The 22028-nt window shown below is 44.0% G+C and overlaps 1 pseudogene; it reads right to left on the reverse strand.

The window, feature by feature from the left end:
* Nucleotides 1–1641: 1641 nt before the first annotated feature.
* LOC144828216 (RNA helicase aquarius pseudogene) lies at nt 1642–21591 on the reverse strand (annotated as a pseudogene).
* Nucleotides 21592–22028: the final 437 nt, after the last annotated feature.

The raw sequence follows: 22028 nt of genomic DNA on the forward strand, positions 1-22028 counted from the left end.
TGTACGGTGGAGTGGCCTAAAATGGAATACCATAGAGTGTGGTGTTGTAGAGTGGTGTTGTGTAGAGTGGAATATCCTACACTGGCGTAGCATAGAGTGGAGAGTCATACAGTGTACTGGTGTACACTGGAGTGTCATAAAACGGAGTGGAACAGAGTGTAATAGCATACAGTGTAGTAGTGTGTAGGGGTGCAAAGTAGAGTGTGGTAGAAATGAGTGGCATACAGTGGATTAACATAGATTGGAGTGGTATATTGTGGAGTCTGGTACAGAGAAAGCAGAGAATCAGGTTGCAAATGGAAGACAAGGAGGTTACAGGCTCCTGCAACCGACTCAGGCATCTTAAGCTGCAAAATACTGCACAAAACCTATATCTTACAGGCATTGGCCTATGTCAACATAGCCGTCATTGAGGTTGTAAATCTGAGAAACACCAGCCCCATATAGTCTAACAATGGGTAGAGGAGCACTATTATGGACGTCTAGTTTTCAAACTCAATATAATGTATCATAATGTCACAGATCTTCCCCTCAAACATGCACAAATCAAATTGCAAAAGGTAAACACACTTATATTCTATTCAATCCAATGTTTTTTATTCCGGGCAGGTAATTTGCATCATTAGAGCCATGGTGGTCACTAAAGGTAAATTTATCTTCTATTGAGTGCACAGTTATCTCTTTACTTGGTGGTTTGCATGTAATTTAGTGTTGATTTTTTTCACGCAGTCGGAGCATGGGGTAGCATCCATGCACAGAAAAGATGCAGTCTGAAAAAGAGAAGACATTTTCTCACCTTAAGCACCTTTAAAAGGTAAGTAAACATAAAAATAAATAAAACGAATTTCGTTGCACACACTGCATCGCATTTGGTGATGCAGTGTGTGCACCGAAATTTGTTTTATTTATTTTTAGGTTTACTTGCCTTTTAAAGTCCTTAATCCATACATTACTACCCGCCACCCTGCCCCTCCCCCTCCCCACGTCAACGCCCGGCTGGTACACCCACTACCGGCTGCTGCTGCTTACGCAGGACACCCCTCAAAGCTGGGGCCAGAGGGCCCAAGCCCATTTGATTCCTTAAGACATCCCTGCTCATGGTTTGCACTGACCTTATGACTTAATTTAGCTCTAAGCTTAATATGCTCTATGCTTAATAGGCAACTAATATGCTATTTTTTACACTGCACTTGGACATCTGACTAATGGCATATATGCATTACCTTATTACAAAGTCCACACAGTGTGGGAATGCCTAATTTGAGGTCCGTTTCTTCTCATTTGTATTGACCTTGGGCTGCAAAGACAACATTGGCTCTCGTGCAAGAATGAACTGGTGCTCCTCCCTACCATGCATGACATAATTTAGCACTACCTGTGTATGTATGGCACGAAGGACAGCCCAGCATAGCCTGATTCACATTGCCCTTGCTCATCCTAGACAGTGGGCTGGGGCTCCCAGACCTCTTGTGGCACTTCACTCAGGCCAAAAGGACTTCATAATTTCGCTTTTTTTTATTCTGGATTATTAAAATCTGGGCAGTGGATCAATATACATTGTTTTAAACTATAAAAGTGACACAGCAGATGGTGTACAGTGTTGTGATTTATATCTTGTGGTTCCTTCATCTTCTCTAACCACTACCACATATGCTGGAAGTCGTACAAGAGCCCAGCGTTCGCAGCACGGAATTCAGGCATCAGCTGGACATGTGACAAATTTCCCAGATTTCTATAGCGCCACTTGTAGAGATTGCATAAACTGGCTCTTGCTCGACCCTGGGCCTCCAGATCCACAGTTGGCACCCCAGGCGAACAAACCTTGTGAACAGGGACCGCTCCATGGTGGAGTACTTCTGAAAGGCCATGTTCTTAATGACAGGAGATAGCTGGTGATGGTCTCCAATCATAATCCAGCGCTTCAGGCGGCTGAACCCGTCTTCAGGGTTCTGAAGGAGAAGAGGGATGAAGGTTTCGATCTCCAGAATTGGTGCAGACTCCTCCATTAAAATGTGGTCATACTTGAAGCCTAGTTCAACTAAATCATTTCGCTTCAGGGCAGCGTGGGTGCAGGTCATTGCAATGATCTTTGCCTCTTTTACCAAGAGGTATTTGGACCGGTCAAGTCCACTGCGCAGTAATTCGAAGGCTCGGAACTCCTCAAGCTGAGTGAATATTTTTTATGTGTCTGAAGCAGCCTTCAGCAACCTCCATGTCTTCCTTGTAGGACCTTCCCTTGAAAATTGGCTGGGGGCGTTGGCAAAGTACTGGTGAAAGGGGAAGGCTAGAGAAATGTCAGCCACCTCAGGTGGCACATTGGATTTGCTGCTTACTTTGCTAAGGTACTCTTCCCATCGAGACATGACCTGATATAAGAAGAAGTGGCCAGCGGTCTCACAAGTGTACAAAACATCCCCTGGGACGCCAAGCCTCTCTTGCAGCCGCCCAACCTCACGAAGAAGCTCCAGCCTTCGAGCCAACACATAGTTGACCCGTCCATACCTGCTGAAATCCTTCTCTGTCCCCAGAGCCTCCTCTCCATGATCCAGACGGAGCAGGTGACACTCATCAGTATCCAAGGCTATGATCTTCTCAAAGAGCTGGTTCAAGGCCTGGTTAGAGTGAGTAACAATTAGAGTGCGTTGTTCTGGGAAGTTGTGATAGAGATTAGAAATGATCTGCACAGCAACATCTGTTTTCCCTGTTCCTGGAGGTCCTACTACCATGGTAAGTCCAGGCTGCATGCCAGCACGGATTGCCTCTTTCTGGGTGGGGGTAAAAGGAATGGTGTCCGTTTTGGCTGATTATAGGGGTATGGACCTCGATTTAGGATGACATGTGTTTCTACAAGGAGTATGCCAACTTCATCACTGCTTCATTCTTCTTCTTCTTCCTTCCGTTTCTTCCCTTTCCCAGTCCTGACTGGGAGAGTTATCCTGAAGGGTGGCTTCTGAAGAGCTGGGTCATCCATTTGATTGTCCATTTGATTGTCCATTTGATTGTCCAGCCTGGGAAGGAAGCTTTAAGGTGGTCTATATTCAAGAAAGTGTCATTGAAATCCGGGGGCCTCATTTATGAGGCCTTCCGTCAGTTTTGCGCTTCCGATGCGTCACTTTTTGTGACGCATCGGCGGCGTAAAACATGCCTCCTGTTGCGCACTATTTACAAAGTGACGCATCTAAGCAGATGCGTCACTTTGTAAACCCCTGCGCTACATTATACCTGTGTCAGGTATAATGTATGCAGAGGGGGCGTTCCCCCGCAAAAAGCCTCGTAATAGTGACGCAGTGAAATCAATGAGATTCACTGCGTCACTTTTAGGACGCTGTTGCGTCAAAATCTTGCGCCTCCCTCACAGCAGGCGTAAGACTGACGCAAGCCCTTTCACATGGGGCTTGCCCTATGTGAAAGGACGCATTGCTGGAGTTGCGTCACTTTTGTGACACACTCCAGCAATTTGTCACTTTTGCGCTTACAGATACGTCAGAAATACTGACGTATCTGTAAGTCCTTGCGCAATGATGCGTCATATTGTAAATATGACGCATCATTGGGGTCGCAAGGAGGGCGCAATGAGAAGTGACGCATGGCTGTTTTCTCGCAGCGATGCGTCACTTTTGATAAATGAGGCCCCAGGCTGCTAATCTGATTGGGCATCTTGGAGTAGTGTGCACTGCCTGGGTCCCCATAGCCGAGAATGATGTCATGGAGCCAGTCCGGCACCACACAGTCGGTGTTCAATAGATTGCGAATAGTTTCAAGCACTGCCTTGAAATTGTTCTCCTTTGGTTTCCACCTCATACTTAGGTTGAATGACTCGTAGACATCCTCAGCACTGTTTTGAATGCTGTTGTTCATATCCTGCTGGTACTGGTTGGGATCAAGGAACACACGATACATTTGTGGGTCGCCTTTCAGCTTTGGTTTGGGTTCAGGGCCTTCTTCGAGGACTCTGCCCTTCTCATCCAGCATTCCTTGGATTTCACACCCTCGAACATGCAGAAGGCCACTTTGCTCAATAAAAGGTTGGCGACGATCGAACTTGGTGCCATAAGGCTGTGTGGGGCGCACGGTCACCAGGAAACACACGTCATGCTTGCGAAGACCTTCCCACTCATTCTTGATGTGGTCTCTCACATTCAGGTTAATGGTCACATCCGCTCGCACTCTTGTGGGCCAGTTCTGTCCAATGTTGGGTTTAGCCACTTCCACTATTGTGAAGGCAACAATAGGCTGTGCCATGCGAGCCCAGCCACCAAATACAACACCCCCATACTCAGACTGCCAAGGTTTTATTCGGCTGACTGCATCCTCTATGTCCTGGTGAATCTCGTACGTTGATTCCAGACGGAAGAGGTTGAAGTTCCGCAACAGGTAATCATGGAGGGTAAGAAACTGCAGATTTAATTTGGGAAGTGCCAGACAGCCTTCTCCAGAGTAGTACTCAGTCGGCACAATATTTTCATCCCAAATTATATTTTCTGTTGGATACAGGGGCATTTGGTTCAACTGCTGAATTTGAGAAATGCGACGTTCATGACGGGAGACCAGAAGCTCTAGAAGAAACTCCTTCTCATAGTTGGTGTCTTCTCCCTCAGGCAAGGCAGGAAGGAGACAGGGGTATGAAGCCACCTGGTGTAGTGTGTTGGGACTGAGAGGGCCAAAACATTTAATTAGTGCTTCTCGAGTGTCCACTGCAGCCACATTGGAAAGTGAAAAATTGTACAGCTCTGGAAAGTGAGCAAAAGCTGCCCTCTGTAAGGACGTAATTCTGTCATAGTGTATGGTGGTCATCTCGTTCTCGGTTAGTGCATTCCCAGTCTGGTCATTGATCTCAAAGCCTGCATAGAACTTTAGCATGTCCAAGAGCTGACAGAAGAGATGCCCTTCCTTCTCCCTCTTGGCAAGGCTTGCCAAATATCCACGAACCACCAGGTGGGAATTGTCCAAGACAGTGTTGAACCATCACCGTGTGGGAAGTAGTGCCTCCAAATCGATCACTAATTCTATGAAGCGCTCACAGTAATGTACACTGTCCATCGACACTTGGCCTGAATGATAGATCGATTTCAACACAGATAGGAATTTCTGTATTAAACTGGAAAGAAATCTTCTCTCTTGGTAAGCCCGCTCAAGTGCTTTCTTAGCCATTTTAGCATCACTTCGATTGATCAAGTTCCAGAATTTCCTTAGTTTTGGTGTCTTTTTAAACTCCAGTTTGCGGCTTCTGCAAGCACATCCACATTGGTAAGGAAATGAGTTGCTGTACTTGGCTTCGGATCAGATCCACTTCCAAGCTGTTGAAACAGTGATCCAGGAAGAGCAGCAGGATGGTGCGTTCATGCAAAGTGAACTTTGAGTCCTCGTCATCCACTGAGGCCTCAAGGATACATTTGAAAAAAGAAGGAAAATGCTCTGGCTTCTTCTTAAACGTCTCCCATGCAGGGACATTCCCTCGGAATTTCTCATTCTCCATGCAGCAAATCGACAGTAAATAGGCTTTGCTGGACACCTCAGGAGTGTAGTTCAGCCACAAGAAATTCTCCAGGTACTGGCTGAATTCAAGAAGCATTATCTTCCTTATTGCGAACCTTGACTTGACTATTTCTTTTTCATATACAGCTTCAATAACCTGCCTATCAACAGGCAACTTGTTCTTCAAATGGGGAGCCCAGTATTTATTTGACAGCTGTGGTCAGTGATTTCAAGGAGCCTGTGTTGAAGTTGCTGTACATGTGGCTAAAAATATCTTAATTTTTTCATTAGTGGGCGTCACTGTTGAAATTCCAAGTAAACAATGTTCGGGTCACAAAGCATCAATATTTTTATTCGCGTCTCTCTGTTACTCAACAACGTACCCCTCGTCTAACCACAGGCGCGCAGAAAAACAAGGCTTCCAGTTTTTTAATCATTCAAGACCAGAGCCAGGTCTCTTGCATTCTAGGCAATGGAGTTTCAATCCACATATGCACTTGAGAGAGCGCAAATCGAGAAAAAAATTAGAAGTGCACCATATTTACAAGCACGTTGTATTAGTTTAGTAAAGATTACATAAGAGTGTCGAATTGATAGAGTGAAAATACATGAGTGTTTAATCAAATAGAATGCATATGTCAGTGTGGAAAAGCTAATGTAGAAGTGTGTAAAGATGTCATAATAATGTTGAAATCCTATGTTATGTGGCGGATGTAGAGGAGAATGTAATACTGCTAAACGAAGAAATGTGTAGGCCACATGGCAGTTCACAGAGAATGAAAGGGGTTGTTACACACACACGTGAGATGGATTTTAATGTTGTTGTAATTCAAAGTATTATTGATCATAGAACTGAAATATAGGTTTTATAGAAGTGTTTCATATAACCATTGTGTGTAATGAGTTAGAATACTGTTTAGACTAAGAAATTAAATGTTTTACAAAGTGCACAGGCCCGTTTCATGTAGTTCTAATAGGCCTGAATAGATAAGTTCATTTCTTTTGATCTGCATGTGCTAGTTAGAAGAATGTCATGTTAAGCATAAATTGCGGAGCCTGCTCGATGGTTTACGACTTAGAAGATATGGTGGAGGCCGGAATTTGGGGCCCACTGCACAAGTGTCTGTTTGCAGGTGCGAGGAGGTTCCAATCAAGAGAAGTGATGAATAGGGTTTTGTTCAGGGCGCCAGGCACAGGCCTGGAGGAGGCTTCAGGAATTTCCTGGGGGGTACCGTCTTGCCGGAGAAGAGTCTGAGAAGCAAGGTCAACGCTAACGATGGGCCCAGAGGAGTATCAGCATGGAAAATGCCAGAACCAACACCACGTGAGGGGCGTCTCTAAAGGGCGTTTCTATTGTAAATGTGATTTTGTATTAGGGACAGCACCCCTGGGTGGAGATAAGGCAGATGGTCTGAGGAACCTAAGAGAGTGGATGGGTAGGCAGATAGGTTAACTGCGAGACACCGATTTACAACGAAGACTAAGGGAAGTGAGTGATCTTCTTGGGAAATCACCACGGCTGACACCTTTTTAGGTTAAGATTTTGCTAAGTAGGGATGTCACTTAGTCTAGTGTAGGGACAGTCTAATCTGAATTTTCTTCCTTTCTGTAAATGACTCATAAGCTACAGCTTGTGTCTATTCTTGCAACTCTGATGATTTTCGAATTGGTTTTGGTGATATTCTTCTGCCGACTAAGAGCATTTAGAACATTTATGTTTGTATTGATACCAGTATATCTTTTGAACCTTATTTTGAGATGTTTGTATCTCCAGTTAACTTTGGCTTTATAATAAACTTTTAAAACTTATTCGTAGTAGGTGGTTCTTTAGAGTGGTGTAAGTCCTTATTAATTGACCTAGTAGTGGATTGCCTTTTACTCTATGACAGGTATCAACGGTACAGTCGACCTGAGTTGGGATCTAGATTTATAGCCAGAGATCAAAAATCCCGCCGTAACAGTTGGTAGCAGAGGATGGTTACCTTCTAGAGGAAGGTGATCTAGACTAGGTTAAGATTACCCCAAGGCCCCTAGAGATCGAGAGATGAGCAGCGGAAGAATCGCCTGCCGAAGAAGGTGCTGACGGTGCGAGAGAAAAGCAGCAGGATCAGACGAGAGTGAGTATAACAAGGGTCATGCGTTGACAGATTGCGGTGTTTTGTGTTGTATTTGTATTGTAATGTCATTCGGAGTTGAATGCCTGTAGTGTGAGTGAGAGAGGGTTGTGAGCGCGCGCAACCTGGTTGGGGGAAAATCTTAAGTTCGGGGAATTGGTGGATTGTCATCAGGAAGTAAACGAACGCGGAGAAAATAGAAATTTTGTAGATTTTGAACATGAAGTGTTTTAAATGTCTGAGAGCGATCTTTAAGAGAAAGAGAAGAGAATCTTATTGCGGGGAAGAGGCACCGCCAGAGGGTACACCAGCTCACTATATGGCAACGAATGTTGGGTTGCATACTATACTGTGGCTTGGTACTTGGAGTAAGATTACAGAAGGGAATGAGGAACTGACTTTTCCGAAATACGGAACGTTTAGACTAGAGGTGTTGCATCAGCTGAAAGCAGTTATGTCCTCATTGAGACCTTTGCCTAGACCAACACAGTTTGAGGCGCTTAATGCGTGGATTAGGGCGGCGCATGACAGGAGTCAGAACAGACGCCAGGAAAGGGTAAGGCGATCAGTAAGGGCAGTGCAAGATGCCAAGTGGGATGCGGAAGCTAAGAAATGGAGAGTACAGACGATTGAGGTGGATAAGTTGTACCCAGTGAGAGAGGTTACAGGAGAAAAGAGACCCATAGAAGAGGATGACGAGAGCGAGTCGGAGGATGGTCTAATAAATAGGTTGTTGATAGATAGACCGCCTCCGGACAATTGGGAGTTAGAAGGTACTGAACTCCCAAAGGAAGATAGGGTTGACATAGAAGAGAACAGGCCACTCCCTATAACGGATTGGGTACCTACCAAAGGTGAGGAGACACCTCAACATAGTCCTGTACAGAGAGTAGTCGGAAGGATTGTGGTGCAGAAGATGCCAGCAACAGTGAGGGTTGATTCTTATGGATTGCCAGATGCTCTTCAAGTACCCGTTACCATAGGTCCTATAGTGTCGGTTTATCACCCAGAGAAAGGGAGAGAGGAAGAACAGGTACGGCTAGACAGAGAAAGAGTTGAGATGGAAAGAAGGAATAACACGACAAACGCCTGGAGGAAATTGCCAGGACCGATAACGTGGAGCACCCCATTGGATTCAGCAGTGGATCCCGTAGCAGAGCAGGGGGGTCAGAGAGGACCGATGGACCTGAGGGGACCACGGCTGAAATCCTATAAAGAGTTGAGGGCTGACTTGAGGGAATGGGATAGGTCCACAGAAGCACCGAGCAACAGGTCAAGAGCAGAAGCTGGATGGGGAAGTCGAGGCAACGGGACATTATCTCACTGAGGGGCTAGCGAAAGCAGTCAGGAGTGGGACGGTAAAAGTCAGGAGAGTAGAGGAGTTACACGTCATATTGACGGTGGAAATGTGCAGGAGCAGAAAGTTAGAAGTGCGGAGTGTGGAGAGACGTCTCGTCTCATTCAAAGTGAGGGAGACCAAAGGGCACAAGAGTACAGGGATAGGTTTAAGTGCACTCCCCATGCACCTGATGGTAACGTACAGTACTGGAATTGTGGGAACATGGGAAACCGCGAAGGATCTTGCCATGCGTCGAGTGATCAGAGATCATAGACAAATTGCGAAAGCATGGGGAATAATGGAATGTCTTACCATGCACCGAGAGAAACCAGGCAGAATGGGAAATGTGGGACTATGGGAAATAGAGAAGTGTTTCACTATACACCCAGAGAGGATGGAACTGCATGGGACCTGGAGAGATGGGAGCATGGGAGGACTCCCCATAACACGCCTGAGCCCAGACGTAGGACTCAGAGCTGTGATGGGAGAGATGTAAATGGACTCTCTAGAGATAGCATACTGAAAGCTGTGATAAAAGCCAAAAGACTCGATGTGACCAGCTTAAAATCTGACCTGGATGAGATAATTGATGGTGTGTTGCCTTTAGAAAGGATTGACATGTACGAACAAGATGAGCTGCTGTTTATAGCAAAGGATGTTACTCGGAAGGCAAGATCAGCTCATGAGAAACTGTCTGAACTGGCAGACAAGTATATGGTAGATTTGTCCAGAACAAAGGCATTGCAGGGTAACCATAGGTTGCATTATTCAGATCAGGACTTAGATGAGAGGAGGACAACTGGATTAAAAACACATATAAGGGAACTGATCACAGGAATAAAAGCATGGAGAGATCTGGATAAATGGGAAGAGAGGTGGTCCAAAAAGGGAACTGTCAGGCGGAGCGCAAATGTGATGTCACCGGAGGGAAGGCTACTGCAGATGGAGGCATTCCCTTTGCGAGAAATAGCGAATGGGAGTTATGTACACGTGCCCTGGAGTAGGGGAGATTTGGCTGCATTCACCAACTCATTTCCGAAGTTAAGGGAAAATCCCGTAGAGTGGTACAAGCAGGTAGAGAGGTTTGTCAAGATTTCAAAAGTATTGTGGATTGATTTGAACACCCTATTTGACATTGTGGTCCCAGGAGACTTGTGGATAGCATGTAAAGTTAGTGTCGAATGGCCAACTGCAGAACCAGAAAGGGATGGACGCACTAATGGACCATCAGCAACAGTAATGGTAAAATATGAAAAGGTGATGACATGGCTGAAGGAGAAGGTGCCACCACAAGATATAGATTGGGTAAAAATAGACCGAACAAGACAGGAACCCAAGGAGACAGTTCATGAGTTTTATGAGCGATTGCTGAAAACGTTCAAACAATACAGTGGATTAGATGTAATGGATCCCAAAGATATAGGACAGTTTGTATCAAAGTTCATTTTGGGGTTGAGACCTGAAATTTGTTTGATGATTCAGCAACATTTAATTTGTTGGCAAAACAAACCATTGGATGAAATTTTGAGATACGCAAGGTATTGCAGTGATGAAATAGATTCCAAAGCAAAGAAACTAAAGGAGAAACTGATGATGGTGCAGATGCAGTCGGCTGGAAAGGGTGGACAGCAGCAACAGGCAACAGGGACAATGGGACGGAAACCAAATAGTCAGAATAAGGACAGCGAGGAAAACTCGAGACCTAGAATAGACATTGCTACATTGAAAAAAACGACAAAGTGTCACAGGTGTCACCAGGTGGGACATTGGAAACGCGAGTGTCCCTATAACACTGAAAACGGAGAGCTAGAAGTAGAGGAGGAGGAAGTACTAGAAGTTCCAGTTCAAAGGGTGACAGTGCCAAAAAGTAAGGTGGTCAAAGGGGGGACTTCGGCTCCACGAGCCCAGTTCCCGCAGCCACCAAAGATTACGACAGGGGGAAAGATCTATAGACAAATGCCTCTTTTTATAGAAGAAGAAGAGTGTTACTACGTTGATCCATTGACGGGGCGACGTGTAAGTAGAGAGGAGGACTGTACCCTCGGGGCAGTTCTAGAGGTGGATCAAAGAGGACCGTTTGTGAGGCTGAAGTGGCAGGGTGTCCTACAACATTCTTAGTAGATACCGGAGCTACTCGATCAACTTTGAGATCGGCAGTGGTTCCAGATCTACCAATGTCGGGGGAAACTATTCAAGTGGTAGGAGTCGCAAATAGGAGAATGACCAACCCTTTGACGGAACCAGTGCTAGTGCGAATAGGAAACCACAACTATGAACATCAGTTTGTAGTATGTGATTCTAGTCCTGTGTGTCTGTTAGGAAGGGACTTATTGTGCAAACTGAACTGCACAATATACTGCACACCTCAGGGAGTAGAGGTACAGACTACAGACGAGGATGCTACCTTTAAAGTTGCAAATTCGAGAGCGTGTGTAGAACTGTATCCTACCCAGACTGTGGGAGACCTTCCACGGGACTTGCGAGATACCGTGTCATCAGAGGTATGGGATTTTACTGGAGAAGAGATAGGATTGATCAAAGGAGTAGAACCAGTGAAGATCATGGTAAAACCAAATGTTGAGTATCCAAGAACGCCTCAATACAAATTGACCCCAGAGACGATTGCAGGAATAAAACCCGTGATCGACTCTATGATTCAACAGGGAATACTGAAGGAAATCGTGGGTAGTCCATGCAACTCCCCGATTATGGGTTTGCAGAAACCTAGTGGGAAATTTAGAATAGTGCAAGATCTTCGAAAGATTAATAACATAGTTGTTTCATGTTGTCCAGTGGTACCGAATCCATCAGTGATATTGTTTCAGATACCATTCCAAGCTGAGTGGTTCACAGTGATAGATCTTTGTCAGGCTTTCTTTTCAATCCCATGGATGAAGAGAGCCAGTATCTTTTTGCTTTTAAGCTGGAAGATCGCGTCCTAACATGGTGTCGTATCCCACAAGGGTATACAGAAAGCCCATCAATTTTCAACCAGCTATTGAAGAAAAACCTTGAAAGTCTAGTACTGCCACAGAACTCGGTTCTGGTCCAGTACATAGACGACCTACTTGTTGCGTCAGGAACGGAAGAAGCTTGTAAGATAGATACCATTGCGTTGTTGAACCATTTAGCTGAAAATGGGCATAAAGTATCTCCGAGCAAATTGCAGTACTGTCTGACAGAAGTACAGTACTTGGGTCACCGGATAGAAAAAGGAAAGCGCAAGGTGTCACCAGATAGGATAGAGGCGATAATGAAGATGAACGCGCCTACGACACAGAGAGAAGTCAGGATGTTCCTAGGGATGGTGGGTTATTGCCGACAGTGGATAGCTAACTTTTCCCTGAAAGCAAAACCCTTACAAAAGCTGACGCACAAGGAGGTGAGTGATCCGGTACCATGGGACAAGGATTGTTTGATGTCATTCCTACAGCTGAGAGAGGACTTGTGCCGTGCTCCAGCTTTGAAAATGCCTGATTACGAAAAACCATTTTCACTTTACTGCTGCGAAAGAGAAGGTTGTGCTTTGTCAGTTTTAGTACAAATTCTAGGAAATGCCTGTAGACCAGTTGCATACTTTTCGGCTACTTTAGATCCGGTAGCCGCAGCATTGCCCGGATGTCTCAAATCCGTTGCTGCAACAGGTGTCAGCATTGAACGGTGTGAAAATATAGTTATGGGACACCAATTAGTGGTGTATGTACCTCATTCTGTAGAACTGTTAATGACCAGGACAAAGACACAGCACTTAACCAATAATAGGCTCACGCGCTACGAGCAAGTTATTCTTGCTGCGGAGAACGTGACCATTAAGAGGTGCTCTGTTTTGAATCCTGCTACGTTGATGCCACTTCCTAATGATATAGAAGGCGAAGAATGTGAAGATCACATTTGCCTTGATGTGACTGAACTATGCACCAAGCCAAGACCAGATATTGTGGATGAGCCGTTGACTGACCCTGACGAAATTTTCTTTGTTGATGGCTCATGTTTAAGAGACGATACTGTTCGGTTGAGAGCAGCTTATGCTGTTTGCACCATTACTGGAGCTGTGGAAGCCGCTTGCCTGGAAGGAGTACACTCTGCTCAGGTAGCCGAAATCATTGCATTGACACGTGCCTGTTTAGCAGGTAGCAAAATTAGAGTCACCATTTATACCGATAGCCAATATGGTTTCGGTGTGGTTCATGATTATGGGCAATTGTGGTCTCAGAGAGGTTACATGACCTCCTCTGGTTCGCCTATTCGAAATGGGGAATTTGTGCGACTGTTGTTAGAAGCACTACAAGGTCCAGCAGCAATTGCGGTTGTTAAATGTGTAGCCCACACCAAAAATACAGATTTTGTGTCGCAAGGTAATCAATATGCAGACGAAGTTGCCCGCTACTGTGCGGAGCAAGGATACTCTTTCACGGAAGTGGAAGTAGGTGGGACTCAGGAAAAGACAGAGTTAAACATGATGCTAGAAACAGTCGATACTTGGGATGATTTAAAAGATCTGCAAGAGAAAGCACCTGATACTGAGAAAAAGGCATGGGAAACAGCAGGTTGTGTGAAAAGTGAAATGGATTTGTGGGTTTCAGCAGATGGAAGGGCAGTATTACCTGATGAGCTAGTCCAATGGCACGACAGATACATGGTCCAGTACACTTAGGAAGAGATGCCATGCTGAGGTTATTTAGGCAGACTTGGTATAATCCTAGGTTTAGGATTGCAGCAGAAGCAGTGTGTCGGAGATGTGTCACCTGCCAGCAATTGAACGTAGGGAAAAGAACACCAGTTACAATGAGTCACATTGGGAGGTCTGGGGGGCCTTTCAACAGAATGCAGTTAGACTTTATTGAGATGCCAAAAAGCAACCGCCTCAGGTATGTTCTGGTGGTTGTATGTATATTTTCCAGATGGGTCGAAGCATACCCTACACGCAGGTGCGACACACTCACAGTAGCAAAGTTGTTGCTTAGAGAGTTGATCCCGCGCTTTGGGGTGCCGACCTCTTTGGAATAAGACAGAGGAACTCATTTCAACAGCGAAGTTGTGAAGATGCTTTGCTCTGCATTGAACATTGATCAGAAGTTGCACTGTAGCTATCGACCAGAGGCTTCAGGTATCGTGGAGCAGATAAACGGAACCCTAAAATCCCGAATAGCCAAAGTATGTTCATCGACGTCCTTAAGCTGGCCTGATGCTTTGCCCTTGGTACTCATGAGTATGCGTAGCACACCAGACAGGAGGACAGGTCTCTCTCCACATGAGGTTTTAATGGGGAGGGCAATGAGACTTCCGTCTGTTCCAACTACAGCTTTGTTGAAAATTACAGATGACCTGATCTTGGATTATTGCAAGGGACTTTCTGATGTCATTCATTCTGTGTCTCTTCAGGTGCAGGCTGCTGAAGTTCCATCTTCAAGAGACCTGTGTCACGACTTGTGTCCTGGAGACTGGGTGCTTATTAAGAAGCACGTCCGGAAGAATTGCCTAGATGTGCGTTGGAAGGGGCCCTACCAAATAATCTTGACAACGAATACTGCTGTAAAGTGTGGAGGGCTGCCAAACTGGATCCACGCTTGCCATACTCGAAGAGTTCCAGCACCCTTAGAAGAAACAGCTCCTCTCACAGATGAAAATCCAGCAGTGGACGGCGAACCACTAGAGGGGATCAGTCAAGCTGTGGGGGTGTCGGAAGAAGTTGGGAGTGCTACAGATCCAGAAGAGGAAAAACAGGACGACAGTGAAACTGAAGTTGCCACCAAAGGAGAAAGTTGCTGTGAATACGGTTCAGACACAGATCCAGACAAGAGGGATCAAGAACCGAGTGTGAGGACAAGGAATAGGAGAACAAGGCGTGGAGAAGCTACTTGGCCTGAAAGAAAGAAGAGGCCGAGCTTGAAGCCAGCTCCAGAGAGAACTCTTGCTCCTATATCTGAAGACTCGGATCTGGACGAAGGTGCACAAGGACAGGAACAGGAAGGTCCGAGAAGATCGAGGAGGGTGCGAGTGCCCTGCAGAAGATACGCTACTCCTGAGTGGACCTACCTAGCCACAGATGTCCAGTGCACGGAGATCTGGGAGGTTGAGGGAAGTGACATTGATCAGTACTGACCCAATCATAACAGTGGAAATAGTGTTGGTGATACCCGGAGTGGAGGTCGAAGGGTTGCTGACACTCACTATCCCCAATCCTCCTTATCTGAGCGGGATAAGAGACATGGTTTTAAACAGAATAGAATTTCCGACTTTTTGTCCAACGAGGCCAACGCATGAGGAGATCACTCTTCGTTTGGAAATATTAGAATACGTGATTAGAGCCGCTGGAACACGTCTGATTCCAGATTGTTAAAGACTTTGTAAATAAACAGATTGAAAGCTGACCTAGCGCCAAGTGGAAGAAGAAGAAATTTAGGGGCTTCCCATTTAGTGGACGGAGAAGGGCTAGGGTTGTCTTTTGCTTTAGAACTCAAAGACTGATCTTGCTGAAGGGACTATCAGCTTCCAGATGTGGTTCGGAGAGACTGAATAAGCAAAGAAAAGAGACTTTGTGTTGTGAGAGAAAATTAGAACTACACTGTCTTGGGATCATGGAGGCTGGCAACCCAAACCGCAGGACAAAATGCATAGTAGGCACACTTTTAGTGGGAGTAATTTTTCTTATAGTTTTAGTAGTTACTATATCATATGTAGTGGGACATGAAAATGAAGAAAAGGCTTCAAAGGAAGCAAAAATTGTATCGATACAGAAACCTACTACTGCTGGTCAAAAGGGGGACAATACAGAGAAAGATAAAGCTTTACTAGCAGCAGAGACTCGTAGGTTGCATGTGGATGAATCACAGGGAAATTTCAAATCAAATGCATATGCTAAATTGCTTTATGAATATATTGATGCTATGGAGGCTAAAGATTGTTATGTCTGCATGCAATTGCCAGCCTCTGTAGACGAAGGTATTAGATATCATCATCTTCCATTGACTTATGGAATCATATGTAGTTTGTTGCTTAGTATATTTTATGAACGTGATGGTTTTGAATATTATTTTTCAAACTTTGATGCTGTTTTACCAGAAGTTCCAAATTACAAGCATATGAATAAGTGGGAATATTATAAGAGTGAAGATAGACTAAAGAAATTTTTCATTCCTTGGAAAACGTTAGATACTTCACATGCCCGAAGAAATAATTTGACTTGTAAAGTGTCAGAAATTGAGAAAAGGTTTATAGGGCAGGTGGATGATCGGTACAGGAGACAGAAGATCCTAAAAGCTTCAGGCCAATGGAAAACAGATTGGACAGAGGAAGAAATATCACATCAAAGAAAGGGTAGTAATGGTCCAATAGCTTTAGATCGAGAGAAGAAAGGGAAACTATGTATATATAGGGGTAAAACCTATGATGAAAATGTGTTTGTGGGAGAAGTAAATTGTGAACATGCTTTCCAATTAGAATATTATACTAAGGATTTCTTGAAGGGAATTCAGGTGATCCCGAATGTATATTTTGTTTGTGGAAGAAATGCATACGTGAAACTACCGGATAATTGGTATGGATCATGTTACTTAGCAATTGTCTTCCCCAAAATATACCATGCTAAGGATTTGGAAATTATAGAGGGAAGAACTCAAGCTAGAGGAAGAAGAGATGCAAGTGATGAGGAGGTAGTTGGAGACGTATTTGGTGCTAAGTTTCCTCTTTTAGGGATAGTACTGAATGATGTCAAGATCAGAAGATTGGCAACAGTTGTGGATAGGTTGTCCGCCAGTACTGCTAGATCATTAATGCTGGTGGAGGGAGAGATGCAATCGATAAGGGCAATGGTTCTTCAGAACCGACTTGCTCTAGACGTTCTGTTAGCCAAAGAGGGAGGAGTCTGTAAGGCTTTGAAGGTTCAGTAATGTTGTACTTACATTCCAGACAATTCAAAACCTCTAGAAAAGTATATACGGAACATCACTGAAATTCATCATGAGATTGAGGATTTGACGCAGGTAAATGTGTGGGAAAAAGTAGGTCATGGAATGGGTAAAGTTGGAGGTTGGTTTGCCAACCTAGGAAAGGGTTTCATTTGGTACATACTGAAACCTATCATCATAATAGTGGTTTGCATAATCACCCTGTGGGGATTGGTGCGGCTGTACCAATGGTATGGATCAAATAGATTGCAGAGATCCATGAGAGAGCAGGAAAGGAGATTAGCTGCGATGCAGGATAATCAGTACAGGAGTCTGAGGGCTCTAGAGATGATGAAACGAGAGAGTACTGCAACGAGTTCAGTTTGATTTAGGTCATACTTCAGGGATGGTGTTGTGATGGTGATGACTACTAAAAGTCATCAAAGGGGGGAACTGAGAGAGCGCAAATCGAGAAAAAAATTAGAAGTGCACCATATTTACAAGCATGTTGTATTAGTTTAGTAAAGATTACATAAGAGTGTCGAATTTATAGAGTGAAAAAATACATAAGAGTGTTTAATCAAATAGAATGCATATATCAGTGTGGAAAAGCTAATGTAGAAGTGTGTAAAGATGTTATAATAATGTTGAAATCCTATGTTATGTGGCGGATGTAGAGGAGAATGTAATACTGCTAAACGAAGAAATGTGTAGGCCACATGGCAGTTCACAGAGAATGAAAGGGGTTGTTACACACACACGTGAGATGGATTTTAATGTTGTTGTAATTCAAAGTATTATTGATCATAGAACTGAAATATAGGTTTTATAGAAGTGTTTCATATAACCATTGTGTGTAATGAGTTAGAATACTGTTTAGACTAGGAAATTAGATGTTTTACAGAGTGCACAGGCCCGTTTCATGTAGTTCTAATAGGCCTGAATAGATAAGTTCATTTCTTTTGATCTGCATGTGCTAGTTAGAAGAATGTCATGTTAAGCATAAATTGCGGAGCCTGCTCGATGGTTTACGACTTAGAAGATATGGTGGAGGCCGGAATTTGGGGCCCACTGCACAAGTGTCTGTTTGCAGGTGCGAGGAGGTTCCAATCAAGAGAAGTGATGAATAGGGTTTTGTTCAGGGCGCCAGGCACAGGCCTGGAGGAGGCTTCAGGAATTTCCTGGGGGGTACCGTCTTGCCGGAGAAGAGTCTGAGAAGCAAGGTCAACGCTAACGATGGGCCCAGAGGAGTATCAGCATGGAAAATGCCAGAACCAACACCACGTGAGGGGCGTCTCTAAAGGGCGTTTCTATTGTAAATGTGATTTTGTATTAGGGACAGCACCCCTGGGTGGAGTTAAGGCAGATGGTCTGAGGAACCTAAGAGAGTGGATGGGTAGGCAGATAGGTTAACTGCGAGACACCGATTTACAACGAAGACTAAGGGAAGTGAGTGATCTTCTTGGGAAATCACCACGGCTGACACCTTTTTAGGTTAAGATTTTGCTAAGTAGGGATGTCACTTAGTCTAGTGTAGGGACAGTCTAATCTGAATTTTCTTCCTTTCTGTAAATGACTCATAAGCTACAGCTTGTGTCTATTCTTGCAACTCTGATGATTTTCGAATTGGTTTTGGTGATATTCTTCTGCCGTCTAAGAGCATTTAGAACATTTATGTTTGTATTGATACCAGTATATCTTTTGAACCTTATTTTGAGATGTTTGTATCTCCAGTTAACTTTGGCTTTATAATAAACTTTTAAAACTTATTCGTAGTAGGTGGTTCTTTAGAGTGGTGTAAGTCCTTATTAATTGACCTAGTAGTGGGTTGCCTTTTACTCTATGACAGGTATCAACGGTACAGTCGACCTGAGTTGGGATCTAGATTTATAGCCATAGATCAAAAATCCCGCTGTAACACACTCCTAATAAACTCTGTTGTCGCGTGGCAGGTTTTCTTGCAGACCTTAACACAGACTTTAGGTACCCGACGGGGTTATAGATTTTTAGAGGCATCACACGTTCATTAGGGCTGCAGGAGCTGAATTTAAGAATTCTCCAGTTCTCACAGTCTTAAAGCAAGGCTGGCGAATTCAAAACTTAGGTCCTCTCACAAGGGTCCCACCGACTCCAACTGAGAGGCAAATCTGCTCGTCCCAAATCAGGATTCCGAGTTTTGCAGTAATTCCTGAATGTCTGAGATGCTCATACCGCAGGAAAAGCTAAGCCCAATGCGTTAGGGAAATACGGTTTGAAAAAAGTCAAACCATGCATACATTATCAACACGAAGACAAAAAAAACATGAGAAGGCAATTTCATCCTTATGCTGCTATTGCATCAACAAACACACCATCCTACCTAAATGCCACAGTGACAACCAGTGCTGTACAGAGCTAGGTGATGGTACTGAATGTGAAGTGCATACAGAGGGAATGCAGACGTGAGAAAGGAATGTGGAGGAAAATTGTTGTGCAGTAGAAGATATCAGTGTCGGTGTTGGAAGGTTGCAAGCTTTTCTAGTATACGAGCAGTATTAATGTTGATGAATGTACATATTTTAAAAGTACAAGCAGCACTTATTTTCTATATTTTAAAAATAATATACACGTGGTAATCTGTATTATGCTGTGGAAGGTATATTGCAGTTTGAAGTGGATTAAAGATTGTGATGTGAATGGAGCATTCCATTAGGAAAACATGAAAGGTGACATTTCTCACTCACCGGTTATACATTGTGAATAAAAAGTAATTAAGTCCCATTTGAATCACAGTCATTGAAGCCTCTGTGGCACCATACTAGGCCCAGATTTCTGTGAGGTTATGTATCTGCACGGCCTCTGCCCCCTTTGGTGTGTTTCTTAGAGCACCTGTTTATACAACAGATAGGGATGATAATAACAAGCTGGGCAATACTGTAAAAAGGTAAACACTAGCTTCGTGGAGGTCAAGTCACAGAAATGTCAGAGCTTGGCAGCTATGTTCATCAATATTAGATTAAAAAGAAAATCGAATACGGTTGTAACTGTCTTTAGGCAGAGAAGTAGTCCTTGGAGAATATTTCAATATTACAGTATTTGTGCGAAATTATTTACCTTTGAAAATACGTAAAGAATACGTAAAAAAAAGAAAACGTCACTACATTTAATTTATAATTCTTCAAGGTGGTTGCGTATGTTTTCTCTTCAGAAGAGAAAGAATCAGAGATCTAGAGAAATATAGACATTTATCACACACATAGATCACAGATAACATTGTGTCTGGGCCTTTTTGTACCTACTTTAACTCCTGGAATCCTACACAGAGCTGAGTTAAGTGTTGTGCACAAATGTTGGCGACTCCTTTTAACAGTACATTACAACGGTGCATACAGTTTGTCTGTTCTAAAACACTCAAGCATATTTTGTATTTGAAGATTCCTTGTAGTTAGTATTTAAAATGAACTTATACCTATTACAAGAAACAGTAGCAGTCGGATATTGCATCCAGCACTGAATCCTCCCTCAAAGTGTGGTCAGTAAGTAGAAAACGTATTTAATGTGCTATGGCAGACAGCACTCCTGCTGCAAAGAAGTGCAATTGAGTACATTACCAAAGGCAATGACACATCCAACATCCAACAATGTATTGTCAATGTTTTTTCAACTTGTTAGGTCTAAAATCATTGTCATTGACAGACTTTCTTGAACACATAAAGATGTGACCATGCTAGTTTGAACTCTGCTCCAGACATATGTTGAATGTCACACTGTATTAGTGAAGACTCTGCGGCCCATCACTGCAAAAAAAAGACGACCTACTGAAATGCTGAGAGGAATAGCCACATTTTGAAATGTAACTTGAAAGAGTGCTCGTCTTTCAAGGCTTGTGAATGCGAGGGGAGAGCATTCCAGGCAGTAGCAGCAAGATAGGAAACAGAAGTGCCACCCCATCATTTCCTTTGAAAGCGAGGAACCGAAAGGGCACCAGAGGGTTATCGCCAGGTGATATGGTGTAAACTTCTAATGTCAGATACCCAGGGCCGGTCTGGTGGAAAGCTCTATTGCCCAAAAGAAGGCCTTTACACAGTGTCCTCTCCTTAATTGGTAGCCAATGAAGTTCCTTAAGATTATGTTCGATATGCACCGTCATCTACCCCCCTCAACTCCCACCACCAGGAACCTTCCACAGAAGCCACGCAGTGGCATTCTGAACTGAAGTTTCTTCAGCTGGAAATCCGGAAGGCCGCAATAAAGAGCATTGGCATAATCAAGTCGAGAGTTAATGAGAGCATGAATGACTGTTTTCTGGGTCTTCAACAGCAGTAAATATAGAAATTACGTTATGGATTTTAAAAGTCCAATGCACAAGCTCACAACACCCACCACCTGGGGGTGAAAATGGCAAGATTATCAGACTTTGGCCCCAAATTGCACACAAATGAAGCCAGGCAGGTGAGGCCAGAATATGACTGGACCAGCATTCACCATCCCATGCTAGGTGAGGTGAAACAATTAAGAGGATCTCAATTTTATTGGCATTGCACTGAAGGTTACTGGGCTGCATCCAATGGAAGACTGCTGTCAGACACAACTTAAATCTGCGGAAAACATTGGGGGCATTCCTCTCCAGGGTAAGAGGACGCTGAGTGTCATCAGCATGAGACACAATCGGGACGCCAACAGATTCCACCAAAATTACCAGGGGAGTCGTGTACATATTAATTAGCGTTGGGCTTAAGTCTGATCCCTGGGGGACACCAAACCTTAAAGGTTTGGAATCAGAAGCAAACTGAGCCATTCAAACTGATTGACTCCTGCCTGTCAAAAAGGAACAAAACCAGGCTAATGCTGATCCACCCACAGCAGTGTTCTCTAAATGGTGTAAAAGCATGAAACTCGGCAGATACGGCTTTCCCTTCTGTCAACAAATGCCTACATTGCCAAATCACTCTTTTTTGGCGCTGCTCGATAAGAGAGAAACTGTTTGCTTTGAGGAGCATGAATATTTACTGTTCTCTGCACTTGGACCGCCGTTTGCTTTTCCTTTTCTCTTGGTGGTGGTAGACTTTCGAAGCTTCACTGGTGGACTCTCGAAGCTTTACTCGTGAAAGGGCCAGTGTTGTTTAATGAAAAAGCAGGTCCGCTGGAATTATGTGGCAGGGGGGGCTCAAATTATGCAACACAGTTGACTAAATCATGTGGTGGAAGAAGGTAAATCACGTGCTGTAATTACCA

This window comes from Lissotriton helveticus, chromosome 4_1, assembly GCF_964261635.1.
Source record: "Lissotriton helveticus chromosome 4_1, aLisHel1.1, whole genome shotgun sequence".
Classification (NCBI taxonomy): Eukaryota; Metazoa; Chordata; class Amphibia; order Caudata; family Salamandridae; genus Lissotriton; species Lissotriton helveticus.